Source organism: Protopterus annectens, chromosome 13.part0, assembly GCF_019279795.1.
Source record: "Protopterus annectens isolate FY-2018-M chromosome 13.part0, PAN1.0, whole genome shotgun sequence".
Taxonomy (NCBI): domain Eukaryota; kingdom Metazoa; phylum Chordata; order Ceratodontiformes; family Protopteridae; genus Protopterus; species Protopterus annectens.
This window is the reverse complement of record NC_056747.1, coordinates 859,446,015-859,459,929: the sequence shown is the minus strand read 5'-3', so window position 1 is coordinate 859,459,929 and position 13,915 is coordinate 859,446,015.

Sequence of the window (13,915 nt, the reverse complement as noted above, 5' to 3'; positions counted from 1 at the left end):
ATGATGACATTAAATCTGTGGTTGGCAATTGTCCCCTATATACATATAGCAATCTAAAAAATTTGAAGCAGCGTTTGTGTTTTCCTGACCTTAGCTTTGATAGTAGCAACAATCTTGTTGTTCCTACAGTTGATTTCTATGGGACCAGTAAGTGCGGGTCATGTCTTCAGTGCTCTTATATTGATGTTTCAAGGTTCTTCCGCAATCCTAATGATGGCAGGCTGTGGCATATTCGATGCAAGGCAGACTGCAATACAAGAAATCTTGTATATGTAGCTGCATGCCAAGCCTGCTTTCAGTTTTATGTAGGAAAGACTAATCGCTCACTACGTGAGCGAATTAGAGACCACATATATTGCTATTTGAGAAGTGAGTCCACTAGTGCCATAGCAAAACACATGTTAACGTTTGGAGAGGGACATGTGTTTATGTTTCAAGTATTACATGTGCAATCGGCTAGTATTAGAGGTGGAGACATTGTGAACTCCACTGAGGAATCGGAATTAAGGTGGATTTTACGTTTGGCTGCACATATGGGAAGGGGTTTGAATGAGAGTGTTGCTTTAAAGCCAGTATTAAAAGCTAGGTCATTGAAATAATTTTTAATCAATAATGCATATAGTGTATGGTCCATATATGGTGTGTTTTTTACATATATTTGTATTTTATATGTTTGTGTTTATATATATTTTTTAGTGATTGCTGCATTTGTCATATGTATGCGTTTTAAAATGATGATGGTTTTAAATGTTATAGTACTCCCTTGTAGATTTGAAGCGTCTAGATTTAATTGTACGTAATTACAGAATTGATTAATTGTGGAAGTGATGTCACAATATTTAACAGCTTCAATTCTAATGTTCTGTGTGTTACGTCTGAGGAAGCGGTTTGAACACCGTGAAAGCGCTTACGTCTAATAAATTTCCTGTTTGGTTTAACGGTTATCTTTTATCGATTTTGTGATATATTGAGTCATCCATCGGTGAGCTGAGGGACATTCTTTCATTTATTTTTACAGCTACAGGTTCAGGTTTTGTGTGTGTGTATATATATATATATATATATATATATATATATATATATATATATATATATATGTTTCAATCAAGCAATGATGAAATCAGTATTCAGTGATCAATAGTCACACTGACCACAATTTTCATAGGAAGTTACTAGGCTATTGGCCCTTATAAGCCTAACCATGAGTTTAGCCCATGTTTAGACAAGTCAGCACCCGATGCTCCTGTCCAGCTTGGGCATGGGTGGAATCCCAGAGATGTAGTTTCTGATCCAGTTATCCAGGTTGCCCTTCAAAAGGGGTAAAGAGGTAATCTGCTTGACGTGGAGAGGGAGTCTATTCCACAGATGGGGGAGTCTCTGGGACACAACTCTGTCCCACCATGTCCTACTGATGTCACAGACCAGGTTGAGGCCGAGCGTGCAGGTTACTCGAGTGGAGCTTGACTTCCGGATATGCAACAGTCCCATCAAGGCGGGGTCCAAGATCACCTTGTATGTTAGACAGAGGTCACCTCTGAGGAGTCTGTATGAAACTGAATAGAGGGTTAGGGCTTTTAGCCCATCTGTGTATGGTAGATTTTTGAGGCCCTGGATTTTCCTGGTGAGGAACCCCTGTGGTCTGTCGAGCTGCTGCATGTGCTTTGTGAGGTACATGCCGAATGAGGAGTTGTACAAAATAATGGGCCTTATAAGGGAAGAATACAGGGATGTTATGACCTCCTTGTCCCTGGATGAGATACCCTAACTTATGAGGTGGGTCATGTAGAAAGCTTGGTGGTCAAATGTCAGGTTACTATCAACCTGGGTGCCCAAATCGCTCACGACTGATTGCATGCTTAGGACGTTGTTATTAATGTGATCATTTGTGAGGACATCACTCTCCCCAAAGGGGATGATGATGCATTTTTTTGTTATTCAGCTTGAGGCCATGTTTCTGGCACCTGTCATTTGTTTGAATGAGACCCTCTGGGAGGATATGCTCTAATTTCTACATTTGACAATGCACAACATTGACACCAGACTTACAAAGGCACACCTCCACTTCTCACAAACACACAGCCATCCACATCAACACAACATACCAGTCAACTTTGAGGCTTTTCCCACCTCTCTGCAAAACGCTGCTGTAATAGCTTTGGCAAATAAAAACAAGTGACGGATATCAGCTCAGGACTCCCATTCCTACCTATTAAAGCCAGTCCACTGCACGTCCACAAATGTCCCCCTCAGCAGGGCAGCAAGCAGGTATCAGTACAGATTTGCTCCCTAGTTCTTGTACACCACACACACACACACACACACACACACACACACACACACACACCAGTAATACATGGTTAATTCCACCTGTTTATATATTAACTCCAATATATAAAAAAAAACTTGGCCAACACCCTTAGTAAAACAGCCCAACTAAAGCTGATCAACATCAATACAAGAGGCATGTGCAGTAAAGTAGCAGACATTCATGCATAGGTTTCACATTAAACATCTCATCTTTTCTCACTAATTAAGATCTGGTTAAAACCATCAATAAAAGATGCAGAAATACTCCATCTTAGGTATAGTATCCTACAAAATGACAGAAAGGGCAAAAAGGTGACAGAATGGTCCTACATTTCTCCAGCTCACAAAAACTAACATCATATTCACAGCTTATCTCCCAATTTAATAATCCTGAGCTGGTTATCACCTTCCTTAAACTAAATACCCACAGAAGCATCTGCCTTCTACTATGTACATTCCCCAGGAAACAACATCCCATGATTGAAGATATATTTTCCAGGAAAACCAGCAATTTCCCCCAAGAAACTATAATCCTGGGAAACTTCAACATAGACTGGAACTCAGTCACAGACGCACCTCAGCACTACATAAAGTGATATCACTTCACCCAACTCATCACCAGTCCCACCAGGCATAACAAAAGTCATACTAAAACTACCACTTTATTTTTTTTTTCAAAATACACTTTATTAAAAACATTTTTTCTTAAACTACCACTTTAGACTGGATACTGACATCTGATCCCAATAAAATTACATCAGCCAGACTATACCCGAACACCATTAATGATCATCTCCCAACCTCTGCCACCAGGTACCTCTTATCCATCCCAGAATAACACCAGTTTTACAATGTACAGAGCACAATACAATCCAAGAAAAAATACATGTTTGTAGCAGTCTTAAAATTATGTAGCTGGAATCCCCTTAAATATTTTCCATCTGATGGAGCACTATGATTAAACCAAACATTTCTTAGCTTGTTAAACAAAATGACTTCCATAAGAAGAAAACAGGTGAAAGTACACTCTGTCCCATGGCTTAAACACTTAACCAAAGGACTGATTGGAAATAAAGTCTGGTCAACGTGGTTAAAATACAAAATGCAGCGGAACCACCAAACCTTCAAACAAATTGAAAATAATTGAAGACAAGAAAAAATATTTCCTTGCACTAAATAATTTAAATCAAACAACCAAAACTTCTTCTGGAAATCAAAGAATAAATGCTTACAGCCAGGTAAGACTAAACAGCCAACTCCCTACCCTAGCCTTCTCCCTGAAACTAGAGCCATCATCTTCACAAGTTTATCCAAACCATCACTGACATTTTTAATAAGAACAGCAACACCTAGCTAACCAACAACCTGTACCAACTCCTCCTAATGCCAGATTCACCTTAAACCAGTCCTCAGAAAAAGAATCAAAACCTGCTCCAAAAGTGAAACCCCAAATCTCGGGCTACTCACAGCCTTGCAGCCTAGTACCTTAAAATTCCCACAAAAGCCATAACCTCCTTAGTTTCCATTCTTCTCAATGGGTCTATCTAGGAACAGTACGTTCCAGCCATCTGGGAAAATTCCCTACATCCTATCATTACACAAAGCTGGTAACAAGAAGGAACTAACTATTGCCCAATTACTATCCTTCCATCCTCTCAAAAATCATTGAGAAATGTGTCCATACCCAATTGCTCCAGTACCTCTTAGACAATGAAATGTTCTCCCCCTACACAGCATTGCTTCAGATCCAGTTATAGAACTCCACATCATTTCTGGACTTCATCAATACTGTTAGCCTCAAAAGAAACAATGGTAAAATAGTCTCTGCTCTATCCTTAGATCTCTTAAAAGTTTGACATGGTCTCACACAGCATATTCACTCAAAAACTAAAACTCAAAACAGTCAATGATAGTTTAGTAGCTATCTATCAAACAGACATCGTCATCAATTGTGGGTCAAAACTGTCATCCTTTCTCCCAGTTACAGCAGAAGTACCCCTGGATTCTTGGGGCCTTTACTTATCAACATTTATGTAAACAACATTTGGACAGCTCCTAATCAAGCAAGCCAGTACAAAAGGCAGACGACTTGATGCTCATGTGTAGAGCAGAAAATCTTAACTCATGGCAAACAAAAACACAAGAATCATTTTCTCTGCTGAGTCTTGGCTTAATAACTCCCAACTCCTGCTAAATCAACAAAAGAGTAAATTACTCTTCTTCACTCCAAAATCACTTATGATATTAACTCAGACTTAACTACTACCTCCCTAAACAACTCTCAGATTCAGAGAGCTTCTAACACCAAACTACTTGGTGTTACTACTGATGATAACATGAAATCTGACTCACACATACAAGTAGTGGTAAAAAAAAGACATACAGTGGAGATAAAAAGTTTACACACTCCTGTTAAAATGCCAGGTTTTTGTGATATAAAAAATGAGACCACAATAAATCATTTCAAACCTTTTCCCACCTTAATGTGACCTATAACCTGTACAATTCTATTGAAAAATAAATCTGTCAGGTGAAAAAATATAAAAAATAAAAAACGTACAATAAGCTGGTTGCATAAGTGTACGCACCCTTAAATTAATACTTTGTTGAAGCACCTTTTGATTTAATTACAGCATTCTTGGGTAAGAGTCTATCAGCGTGGCACATCTTGACTTGGCAATATTTGCCCACTCTTCCTTCCAAAAACACTCCAAATCTCTCAGACTGCGAGGGCATCTCTTGTGCACAGCTCTCTTCAGGTCACCCCACAGATTTTCAATTGGATTTAGGTCTGGGCTCTGGCTGCGGCATTCTAAAACTTTAATTTTCTTCTGGTGAAGCCATTCTTTTGTTGATTTGGATGTATGCTTGGGGTCATTATTGCATTGAAAGGTGAAATTCCTCTTCATCTTCAGCTTTCTAGCAGATGCCTGAAGGTTTGGGCCAAACGTGACTGGTATTTGGAACTGTTCCTAATCCCTCCACCTTGACTAAAGCCCCAGTTCCAACTGAAGAAAAGCAACCCCAAAGCATGATACTGCCACCACCATGCTTCACCGTGGGGATGGTGTTCTTTTGGTGATGTGAAGTGTTGTTTTTCCGCCAAACGTACCTTTTGAAATTGTGGCCAGAAAGTTCAACCATGGTTTCATCAGACCATAACACATTTTTCCACATGCTTTTGGGAGACTTGATGCATTGTTTTGCAAATTTTAGCTGGGCCTGGATGTTTTTCTGTGTAAGAAAAGGCTTCTGTCTTGCAACCCTACCCCATAGGCCAGACATATGGAGAATACGGGAGATTGTTGTCACATGTAGTACACAGTAATCAAACACAAAGGTTCATGACACAAATATAATCACAAAAAGAACGCTGCTCCTAGTATCAATAAAGGCTGCCTTCCGTACTACTCCTTCTATTCAGAAGTGTAATTTCATAAGTCCATTCAACAATATCTGAAAGACCAGTAGCTCTCAAAATATTTTATTAACAAATAAAAAACAGATTTAGCACTTTCATCTCCCTGACGGAGACTTCATCAGAGTCTAACATACAAAGCTATGTCAACCCCAGAGCTGTTGGACATGGTCCACGTAAAGAAATCCCAATCCCTCCGAGCTACACAATTTAGGGACCCAAACCTTGTCACCACAATAAACAGAACATGCTGGAGGGATAGATTCCTATCTCAGAGACTTCCCATACTCTGGAACAAACTATCTATCTATATCAAACAAAGCTCCTAATTAGCACTCTTCAAGAAAAATCTTGATGATTGGATGGTAGATAGGAAATTCACCCCGGGGATCACTTCTGTGGCTTGACGGGCACAGGAAAATAATTTTCTTGCATGGCAAAAGCCAGGGTCAGTTTTGGCTAGGCTTATATAGGCCCTAGGGCCAATAGCCTAGTACCTACCTATGAATCATCTGCACACTAATTCTCTACCATATTTAAAATAGTACAATCAACATCATTGGCTGGCCAATTAATCCAAAGATTTTTCATGTTTTAACCCTTATATATCAGTTTAACAATGGGTTACTGCTACCATGTTTGTACTGTGTATACCCATTTCATGTTAATTAACTTGTTCATACTAGTAAATGCAGATTTTAAATATATCTATATATATATATATATATATATATATATATATATATATATATATATATAAAAAAATATATATATATATATATATATATATATAAAAGAGAGTATATGAGTATATACTAAGCATAGGAGTCTAAAAAATTTTGTACAAATGTAATATATAAGCTAAATGACTACGAATATACAAGGCACAAAATACATGGGGAATCAGTACTAAACACATAGGGACCAAAAAAGTCATATAGTAACATTCCTTTACATTAAAATCCTTATCCTACTAAAGTGCATTCATAGTGCATATATAAAGTGCTTAATTATGTCTAGATAGATGTTAAACATTAATACAATTAAAATTAATAAAAATTATTTAGAATAAAATATGTAAAACCTGTTATAATGTTTATGTCACTGTATACAAATGAAATTAAAAACAATTAATCTATGTATACAATAGAAATTATACATATTTATAAAATAATATTACACATCAAATCAACCTATTCTATATTGAATAAAAATAATAAATATACAGATATACTTGTTCCTATATTCATAGAGGCAAAAGTGTCATTATTCTAATTTGCATCTCTTTGGGTCCGCTGATAGTAATTCCAAGGCCGGGCTAATAGAAATATGATCATTTAGACCTGGACTGCTGCATGCATCCAGTCTAAGTTGCCAAATCATTTCTCGAAATTCTAACCTTGTTTCCCAGCCACCCCCTCTCTTGTTGTGTCTAACCTCCTCTAACACCCAAAATTTGTAATCTGCATTCGTTCTTTTTATTAATATCTTGTAAATGTTCATATATACGTAATCTTAAGTTACGTTCTGTTTTTCCAATGTAGTACCCCCAGCAGATCTTACAATATGGCAAGTACACAACACCTTTCGTATAGCAACTAGAATATGATTTACACCTTATATTCCTGTTTATACTAGGTATTTCTAATTCCTTTGTTCCAGCTATAAACAGGCATTGTGCACAATTCCCACATTTGAAGGTGCCATATTTTCAACATGTTCCACTTCTATATTCATTCTTATTCTTTTCCAATACATTTTTTTAAATTCATATTCCTTTTAAAACTAAATCTCAGTGTTTTGTGGAAAACTCCCACCCTTGTAGGTATGCTACTGAACATATCCCAAATGTCATTTATACATTTCTTTATCCAACCCATTTCATTGTGATATGTTAGTGTCAAATACGGTAATTGTACAGTGGTTGGTTCAATGTTAAAATTATCTTTCTTAGTTCCAATAGTTTCCCCACTGGTCAATAAGGGTAAGTAGGTGGTGCCCCCATCCTTTTGTCACTAGTTCCTTAACAGGATTAATTAACTCATCAGGATACCCCCTTTCATTAAACATCTTGTGTAGATTCCCTAGTTCATTCATAAAATCAGTTTTATCAGATGTCATTCCTGCTATTCTGATTATCTGTCCCTTTATAATATTATTTTTAAGGTAATATGGATGGTCACTCTCATAGTGTAGGTATGAATTCGAATAGCATTCCTTCCTATCTATACTAGATCTATAGGTCTTATTTGCATAATCTTTCTGCAACTTGACATCTAAATGGTGTATTTCATCTACACCGATTTCATGTGTAAAATGTAAAAAACTAGTACTGTGGTTTATATAATTCATAAATTCTGTAATCATTTCATCAGTTCCTTCCCATAGGATAAACATATCATGCAAAAAATGGTAATACCCCTTGATATTTTGGTAAAAGGTGGACTTAAATACATATTGCTGTTCCCAATATAACATAATGCTATTGGCATATATGGGAGCACATGCTGAACCCATAGCCACTCCATCCATTTGGTGATATAGGTCCCCCTGAAAATAAATATAATTGTATCTCAAAACTAGTTCCATATTTTCTAATACAAGTTTAAATTCCTCGGTGGCCAAAAAACCAAACTCAACTAACATTTTTTCAAACCATGTAAGACCTTCTATATGGGTTATTACCGAGAATAAATCCTTTACGTCTGTGGTAAGGAAAATAATGTTTTCTTTAAATAAACTAGAGACAATTTTATTCAGAAAATCCCATGAGTCTATCAAAATGTTCGGGTATTTCAAATAAAACTTCTTTAAATTAGTATCCACATATATCTCCAGTGGTTGAGTTTTACATCCTTGTGAATTAATTAACTTGTTCTTACTAGTAAATGCAGACTTTAAAAATATATACATATATATATATATATATAAAAAGAGTATATGAGTATGTAGTAAGCATAGGAGTCTAAAAATTTTTGTACACATATAATATATAAGCTAATTGACTCCGAATATACAAGGAACAAAATACGTGGGGAATCTGTACTAAAATACAGGTTCAACACATAGGGACCAAAAAAGTCTGCATTTACTAGTAAGAACAAATTAACATGAAATGGGTATACACAGTACAAACATGGTAGCAGTAACCCATTGTTAAACTGTTATATAAGGGTTAAAACATGAAAAATCTTTGGATTAATTATCCAGCCAATGATGTGGATTGTACTATTTTAAATGTGGTAGAGAATTAGTGAGCAGATGATTCTGATGAAGTCTCCGTCATGGAGATGAAAGCGCTAAATCTGTTTTTTATTTGTTAATAACATATTTTGAGAGCTACTGGTCTTTCGGATCTTATTGAATGGACTTATGAAATTACACTTCTGAATAGAAGGAGTTGTACGGAGGACAGCCTTTACTGATACTGGGAGCAGCGTTCTTTTTGTGATTATATTTGTGTCGTGAACCTTTGTGTTTGATTACTGGTATTCAACTTTGGCGCTAGTTTCTGGTACCGAGGAGGTCCCAGACAATGAATAATAGTACTTTGCTTAATAAACTTATCAGAGTAGTCCAAATCCACTCGCAAACTAATAGTTCACTTCCTGACACCGGAGTGAATATACCATGTGCGCAGAGCAGTCCCAAATCAACTTCAGAGATGGTGATGATGTCAGACGCCGGAAACCAGAGGCCCAATACACCTAGGAGAGGAGAACAACAACAGCGAAATGGAAGGGGAGAGAACGGTGTTAATATACAACCGTCTAACGTTTCAGAGTATATATTGCAAAATGAACAAACAGCAAGATATCTACAAAAGTATGCTAACATGGACTTCAATCAGTGGCTGGAAAAATCATTTGGTAACACTACAAGGGAAGGAGAGAGGAACCAGACAGAAAACACTACATATAAGGACAAATGTAAGATTTTTAAAATGCAGCTATCCAGGTACAAAACATTAGCACTGGATAACTGGTATTTTAACAAATGTATTGATAACAAAATTGTGCTGAAAGGACTTAGGGTAAATAAGTTTCCTAACAATGCATTTGAGGGTACTGAATTTTTTTAAAGTTATTAGCAATATATTAAGTGATTGTGGACTGGCCATTTTAAAGGCAATGATGAGAAACAATGAGATTTTAATGGAACAGTGTAAAAATGAAGTTGGGAGACTAAACAGAGAAATTAATGCCGACCTTATGTTTACTATTACGGAGTATAAAAATATATATTTGAAAACATTACAGGAAGTTGATAATGTTATAATAAAAAGTCATAAAAGAAAAAACATCTAAATTAGAAAGATATATAAGGGAATACCAACAGGGTAGAGCATATTATTGTGAAAACAAGAAAAAGACGTTTAGTAACAGATACAGGGATACTAATATACACCATGATTATTGGGTAGATAGAGGATACATGAGGCAAAGATAGAACAACAATCACAATACACAAATCAACAATGGTAATATTCAATATCAGGAATATGAGAATGGTAACCAAGGTATGGGTAGCCCTTTAGGGGTGGAGGACCAAGGAGGTCCGAGAGAATTTGTAACCTGGCCCAACAACCCTCCTAAGCAGAAGTGACAGGCAACCACTATATGTATCAACAAGGGAAGAGGGGCTACAGGAGATAAATATAGATGTACCTAAATCAGGGACATTACTGGATATAGGTGAGAATTATGAAAAACAAGGAACAGTACTTGACGGGCAAGATGCAATTACTATGAGGAAGAAAACCATAGTTTACACACAAAATTATTTCAATATTTATAATTATACAGATATAACTGTGAATGACAATTATGTTAAGCTATATGTAAAAGGATTTACCTTCGTACCAGCAAAAAAACTGGTATTGAAGATATAATACTTGATATAAAATTATTTACTAGGAAGTTAAATTTAGTACATATATTTAAGGTTGACCTACAACATACCCGGGGCAATATGTTAAGAAAAAGGAGTGCTTATAACCCCCCCCCCTTTACATCAAGACATACAGAATTTTGAGATGTGTGTCACTAGCATGATAAGAAATGAATACAAAACGAATGAAAAGATCAGATCTAACCTAACAGTCAATGAGAGAAAACTACTTAAAGAGCTAAGTGAGAATGGGAAACTTTGTGTGATGAAACCAGACAAGGGTGGTGGGGTTGTACTTATGGAACAATGGGATTACACTAATAGGATGCTGGAGTTACTGGACATGGGCAATAGATATGTTATAGTTTCAAGAAATGAACTTAATATTTCATACTAAAGAATAGGCTTGATTTTAGAAGACAAATTGTTACAGGAGTTGATTGATATTAACTTATAAAAATTTTTAAAAGTACCCAAACCAGTAATACCAGCTATTTTTGGCATCCCCAAGATACATAAGGGGGTGGATGATCCACCACTGAGACCTATAGTTTCTTCACAAGGATCTAAAACTCAACCACTGGAGATATATGTGGATACTAATTTAAAGAAGTTTTATTTGAAATACCCGCACATTTTGATAGACTCATGGGATTTTCTGAACAAAATTGTCTCTGGTTTATTTAAAGAAAACATTATTTTCCTTACCATAGACGTAAAGGATTTATTCTCGGTAATAACCCATATAGAAGGTCTTACATGGTTTGAAAAAATGTTAGTTGAGTTTGGTTTTTTGACCACCGAGGAATTTAAACTTGTATTAGAAAATATGGAACTAGTTTTGAGATACAATTATATTTATTTTCAGGGAGACCTATATCACCAAATGGATGGAGTGGCTATGGGTTCAGCGTGTGCTCCCATATATGCCAATATCATTATGTTATATTGGGAACAGCAATATGTATTTAAGTCCACCTTTTACCAAAATATCAAGGGGTATTACCATTTTTTGCATGATATGTTTATCCTATGGGAAGGAACTGATGAAATGATTACAGAATTTATGAATTATATAAACCACAGTAGTAGTTTTTTACATTTTACACATGAAATCGGTGTAGATGAAATACACCATTTAGATGTCAAGTTGCGGAAAGATTATGCAAATAAGACCTATAGATCTAGTATATATAGGAAGGAATGCTATTCGAATTCATACCTACACTATGAGAGTGACCATCCATATTACCTTAAAAATAATATTATAAAGGGGCAGATGATAAGAATAGCAAGAATGACATCGGATAAAACTGATTTTATGAATGAACTAGGGAATCTACACAAGATGTTTAATGAAAGGGGGTATCCTGATGAGTTAATTAACCCTATTAAGGAACTAGTGACAAAAGGATGGGGGCACCACCTATTTACCCTTATTGACCAGTGGGGAAACTATTGGAACTAAGAAAGGTAATTTTAACATTGAACCAACCACTGCACAATTACCATATTTGACACTAACATATCACAAAGAAATGGGTTGGATAAAGAAATGTATAAATGACATTTGGGATATGTTCAGTAGCATACCTACAAGGGTGGGAGTTTTCCAAAAAACATTGAGATTTAGTTTTAAAAGGAATATGAATTTAAAAAAATGTATTGGAAAAGAATAAGAATGAATATAGAAGTGGAACATGTTGAAAATATGGCACCTTCAAATGTGGGAATTGTGCACAATGCCTGTTTATAGCTGGAACAAAGGAATTAGAAATACCTAGTATAAACAGGAATATAAGGTGTAAATCATATTCTAGTTGCTATACGAAAGGTATTGTGTACTTGGCATATTGTAAGATCTGCTGGGGGTACTACAGTGGAAAAACAGAACCTAACTTAAGATTGCGTATATACGAACATTTACGAGATATTAATAAAAAGAATGAAAATAATGCCCTTTTTAGACACAAAACTGACATGCAAGGATGCAGATTACAAATTTTGGGTGTTGGAGGAGGTTAGACACAACGAGAGAGGGGGTGACTGGGAAACAAGGTTAGAATTTCAAGAAATGATTTGGCAACTTAGACTGGATGCATGCAGCAGTCCAGGTCTAAATGATCATATTTCTATTAGCCCGGCCTTGAAATTACTATCAGCGGATCCAAAGAGACACAAATTAGGATAATGACACTTTTGCCTCTATGAATATAGGAACAAGTATATCTGTATATTTATTATTTTTATTCAATATAAAATAGGTTGAGTTGATAATATTATTTTATAAATGTGTATAAATTCTATTGTATACATAGATGAAATGTTTTTAACTTCATTTGTATACAGTAACAAACATTATAACGTTTTACATATTTTATTCTAAGTAACTTTTATTAATTTTAATTTTATTAATATTTAACATCTATATAGACATAATTAAGCACTTTATATATGCACTATTAATGCACTTCAGTAGGATAAGGATTTTAATGTAAAGGAATGCTACTATATGACTTTTTTGGTCCCTATGTGTTGAACCTGTATTTTAGTACTGATTCCCCATGTATTTTGTCCCTTGTATATTCCGAGTCATTTAGCTTATATATTATATGTGTACAAAAGTTTTTAGACTCCTATGCTTAGTATATACTCATATACTCTTTTTTATATATATGTATAGATTTTTAAAGTCTGTGTTTACTCGTAAGAACCAGTTAATTAACATGAAATGGGTGTACACAGTACAAACATGGTAGCTGTAACCCATTGTTAAACTGTTATATAAGGGTTAAAACATGAAAAATCTTTGGATTAATTGGCCAGCCAATGATGTGGATTGCATTATTTTAAATATGGTAGAGAATTAGTGGGCAGATGATTCTGATGAAGTCTCTGTCATGGAGATGAAAGCGCTAAATCTGTTTTTTATTTGTTAATAAAATATTTTGAGAGCTACTGGTCTTTCGGATCTTGTTGAATGGACTTATGAAATTACACTTCTGGATAGAAGCAGTAGTATGGAGGACAGCCTTTATTCATACTGGGAGCAGCATTCTTTTTGTGATTATACATGTAGTACACAACCAGTACTTGCCAGAAATTCCTGCAACTTCTTCTGTGTTGCCATAGGTCTCTTGGCAGCCTCCCTGACGAGTTTTTGTCTTGTCTTTTCATCAACTTTGAAGGGACGTCCAGTTCTTTACAACGTCACTGTTATCTCATATTATCTCCACTTTATGATGACTGTGTTCCATGATATATCCAATGCTGTGGAAATTTTTTTGTATCCTTCTCCTG